This window comes from Bison bison, unplaced genomic scaffold (genome assembly GCF_000754665.1).
Source record: "Bison bison bison isolate TAMUID 2011002044 unplaced genomic scaffold, Bison_UMD1.0 scf7180017864136, whole genome shotgun sequence".
NCBI lineage: Eukaryota > Metazoa > Chordata > Mammalia > Artiodactyla > Bovidae > Bison > Bison bison.
The window spans coordinates 2,854,815-2,859,816 of NW_011494708.1; the positions used below are offsets into that span (position 1 = coordinate 2,854,815).

General features: G+C 38.6%; 1 protein-coding gene across 1 annotated transcript in view; it reads right to left on the reverse strand.

Moving 5' to 3' along the window:
• The window catches only part of SEPSECS (Sep (O-phosphoserine) tRNA:Sec (selenocysteine) tRNA synthase), a 38,383-nt gene that overhangs the window by 21,509 nt on the left and 11,872 nt on the right, over nt 1-5,002 (reverse strand). The window lies entirely within an intron of this gene.

A 5,002-nucleotide genomic window follows, 5' to 3' on the forward strand; every position in this document is an offset into this window, starting at 1 on the left:
GATCCCTCTGCCAATGCAGGAGTCACAGGAGATGTGGGTTTGATCCTCGGATTGGGAAGATCCCCTGGAGAGGAAATGGCAACCCACTCCAGTGTTCTTGCCTGGAGAACCCCATGGAGAGGAGCCTGGTGGGCTACGGTCTATGGGGTCTCAGAGTCAGACGCGACTAAGCAACTGAGCATACATGCACACACTGAAAGTCACCCTGGCAAAAACCTAGGTAAGTGCGATGAAGAATTCATGTTTAAAGAATTAAATAGTATTCTACAGCATTTTCATCTTTCCAGCAGCTCATAAAAGTCTTGGAGGCCCTGAATCCTCATTTCCTCATTTCTTGCATCTGATTAATCAGCATACCCTATAAGATCGACTCTCAAAATACATCTGAATCGAACTGTTCCTTAACACCTCAACAGCTACCACCCTGGCCTAGGCCACCAACACATCTCACGTGGGCAGCTGCAACAACCTTCCATACTTGTCTTCCTGCAGGCCGTTTCCCACAGCACAGCCAAAACGATGGTTATAAAAGTCAGTCACAGGCTATTCTGCCCAAAGCCTTCCATTGCCTGATGATCATACCAAGAATAAAATCTCAAACCTTTACCCCACCTCAGAACCTCTTTACCCTCACTGCCACCCTCAGTTGCCCTGGCCCAGCTATACCGGCCTCCTTGCTCTTCTTCACCCATTCCCAGCACACCCTGGCCTCTGCGTTACTTTCTGCCTGGAATCTCTCCAGAGTACTACCCAACTCACTCTTTCATATCACTCAGGACTCTGCTCAAATGTCACTTCTCAGAGAGGACTTCCTGGATCACTCCATCTGACACCCCTCCTCTCAAACGCTAGAGCATTTATGAAGACCTGTCATCCTTATTGCTCACTGTCTGCTTCCACTCCATGAGGATGAAGATTGTTACAATTACTACTGCATCCCCAACACCTACCCTGGTGCCTGGCACATCTGTGGGAACCCTGCAAATAACGTGTTGAATGAATTGACAGGTCTATGAATAAGCAGTTTAACACCTACTTCTCTCAAATTCTCAATAAAAACACACACTGCTTCCCACACTTTGGGAGCTTAACAATCCATTCTAACTCTAAAATTTAAATTAATTCTACGTAATTTTGTGACTCTACTACAACCCTATCTAGTAATGTGTCCTCACACCCATATTCTATGAGTCTCCTAAATTAGTCAGTTTAATATATATCAGAATTATACGTTTTGCAAAGTTAATTTCCTGGCCATATATGCATATCAGAATGCACAGTATGCTCAGCATTAAGTCATTCTGGGGTACTGCCCTTGAAAAAAAAAAAAAGAATTCGGAAACATTTTAGTTATACCTCTTTCTTTCCTGATTGCTTGATTATTGCAATACTATCTTCTCAAGAAAGCTTAGCAGTTTTGGTACTTTGTTTTTTAGAGGAAAATAAGGGCTTTGGAGTCACATAGAACTAGATGGGCCATTTTGCAGCTTCGTTCCTTGGGCAAGTCACTTAATACCTCTGAGTGTGTTTCTTCATTTGCAGAACAGAAACAATAAGAAGTATACCTTAAACTGTTAGGATTAATTTAATAAACTTTAAAAGTCTAGCAGGATGCCTGACACATGGTGTATACTGAGTAAATGGCACGTACAATGAATAAAAACTACTGAAACAAAGTTAATTTTAATTTTTTAGAATGTCATGAAACAACTAGCACCAATAAGACCCAAATATTCGTTTGGTTGAAAGCAACAGGGACACCACCTCTTTTTCTAAGGGTCAATGTTCATGTAGGGTTCTTCGCTTTTTTAAAGAACTATCAGTTCTAGAAGGTAACACAGTATCTGCAACAATACAACAACTACCTCATAAAAATTCATTCACCATCTTATAATGTTATTTTCTGGTTAAAATTTTAGTAAAACCACCTCACAAATGAAGAGAAGTGATGACAAAGTAGTCTATTTGTGATGTATAACCCCACGGGAAGCTTTCGGAGTCCTAAATTCTTCAATTACACCATCAAACTTCCCAGTATTCAAAAATATGTCATGAACATTGCTGGGTTAAGTATGTAACATCTGGATAAATGTTAAGGGACCATTAAACTGATTATTATGAAAACTTCATAAGCATGTGGAGAGTATAGAAACACTAATATTTAAATTTAAAAATTAAATATTTTTACTAAATTTGAAAATGTTAATACTAAGTATACACAACAGCTATAACCATATACATATTTTAAAAAAGAGAGAAAAGGGATACAGAAATTACTAAGGGTAACTGTTAGGGTAACAGGTTTATGAGTGATCTTCTACTCCTTCCTCATTTTTCTAAACTTTTAGGAATGCTGGTATATTTAACTTTTAAAAGAACTGAGGCTGCTAAAAATTAAAGAGGAAGAGAGAGGAAAAGGGGGAAAGGGAGATGGAATAAAAATGAATCACTGAAATCATGTTTTTTTCAAGAGTTCCTCTGCCACTATTCAAATTAGATATAATCTAATCTAAAATTGTGATGAAGCCTTAAAAAGTTAAGGAGTTATGGAAAAGGATATCGAGGAAACAGTAAACGGTTTTCCACAAAGGTTTTAAAAAACCTGGCATACCACCCACCTCTGGACCTCTTTTGTTATGCAAGCTAATCTATTTCTTTATTGACTAAGCTAATTTGGGTTGGGTTTCTGTTACCTGCAGTCAATTACATCTTAACAGGTACAACCTTTGAGTAAAGAAATTAAGAAAATCGGCTAATACTATCATATAAACCATATTTGTATCAGAGTACACTCAAAAGAATAAAAAAGAAAACAAAAAATTTATAAGATAGGACCTACAGATCTAAGAAGCATTCACCACCACGTGGGAGACCGCAGATAATCTGTGAGCAACTCTTAACCACGTAACACAAATTACATGTGTGTCAAAACTGAGTACTTGTTTATATCATTATGAACACAAATCATAAAACTTGTATCATACCTAAATAATATCTATCTATATACTAATATAGCATGAATAATCACTGTAAGTAAATATAATTCAATTTGGAGTAATCAATTATTGAGTGCCAATTATGTACCAGGTTCTGTCCCAAGGACTGAAGACATAACAGTGAACAAAGTCCTTTCCCTAATAGAAAACAGTCCTTTCCTATTTGCCAACTCCACAGTTATATGCTAGAATAAATATTCAACATTTTATGAATACTATAATCAAGTACATTAGAAAAATGAGAACACTGGTAATGGAACATTTTGAGAAAGTTAAATAAAATAAGCTACTGAAGTTTTTTTTTTTTTAAGAAAAACAGATTAAAAAAAATTGAGGTATAGTTGCTTTACAATGTTGTGTTTAGTTCAGTTCCGTCACTCAGTCATGTCCGACTCTTTGTGACCCATGGACTACAGCACGCCAGGCTTCCCTGTCCATCACAAACTCATGTCCGTTGAGTCGGTGATGCCATCCAACAATCTCATCCTCTGTCATTCTCTTCTCCTCCCGCCTTCAATCTTTCCCAGCATCAGGGTCTTCTCAAATGAGTCAATTCTTCATATCAGGTGGCCAAAGTATTGGAGTTTCAGCTTCAGCATCAGTCCTTCCAATCAATATTCAGGACTGATCTCCTTTAGGATGGACTGGTTGGATGTCCTTCCAGTCCAAGGGACTCTTGAGTCTTCTCCAACACTGTAGTTCAAAAGCATCAATTCTTCGGCACTCAACTTTCTTTATAGTCCAACTCTCACATCCATACATGACTACTGGAAAAACCACAGCTTTGACTAGATGGACCTTTGTTGGCAAAGTAATGTCTCTGCTTTTTAAAATGCTATCTAGGTTGGTCATAATTTTTCTTCCAAGGAGCAAGTGTCTTTTAATTTCATGGCTGCAGTCACCATCTGCAGTGATTTTGGAGCCCCCCAAAATAAAGTCTGCCACTATTCCCCATCTATTTGCCATGAAGTGATGGGACCAGATGCCATGATCTTAGTTTTCTGAACGTTGAGCTTTAAGTCAACTTTTTCACTCTCCTCTTTCACTTTCATCAACAGACTCTTTAGTTCTTCTTCACTTTCTGCATAAGTGTGGTGTCATCTGCCTATATGAGGTTATTGATATTTCTCCTGGCAATCTTGATTCCAGCTTGTGCTTCATCCAGTCCAGCATTTTGCATGATATACTCTGCATATAAGTTAAATAAGCAGGGTGACAATATACAGCCTTGATGTACTCCTTTCCCGATTTGGAACCAGTCTGTTCTTCCATGTCCAGTTCTAACTATTGCTTCTTGACCTGCATACAGATTTCTCAGGAGGCAGGTAAGGTGGTCTGGTATTCCCATCTCTTTCAGAATTTTCCACAGTTTGCTGTGATCCACACAGTCAAAGGCTCTGGAATAGTCAATAAAGCAGAAATAGATGTTTTTCTGGAACTCCCTTGCTTTTTCAATGACGTTGGTAATTTGATCTCTGGTTCCTCTGCCTTTCCTAAAACCGGCTTGAACATCTGAAAGTTCACTGTTCACATACTGTTGAAGCCTGGCTTGGAGAATTTTGAGCATTACTTTGCTAGCGTGTTGAGATGAGTACATTTGTGCAGTAGTTGGAGCATTCTTTGACACGGCCTTTCTTTGGGACTGAAATGAAAACTGACCTTTCCCAGTCTTGTGGCCACTGCTGAGATTTCCATATTTGCTGGCATATTGAGTGCAACACTTTCACAGCATCATCTTTTAGGATCTTAAATAGCTCAACTGGAATTCCATCACCTCCACTAATTTTGTTCATAGTGATGCTTCCTAAGGCCCATTTGACTGCATTCCAGGATTTCTGGCTCTAGGTGAGTGATCACACCATCATGATTATATGGGTCATGAAGATCTTTTTTGTATAGTTCTTCTGTGTATTTTTGCTACCTCTTCTTAATATCTTCTGCTTCTGTTAGGTCCATACCATTTCTGTCCTTTATTGAGCCCATCTTTGCATGAAATCTTCCCTTGG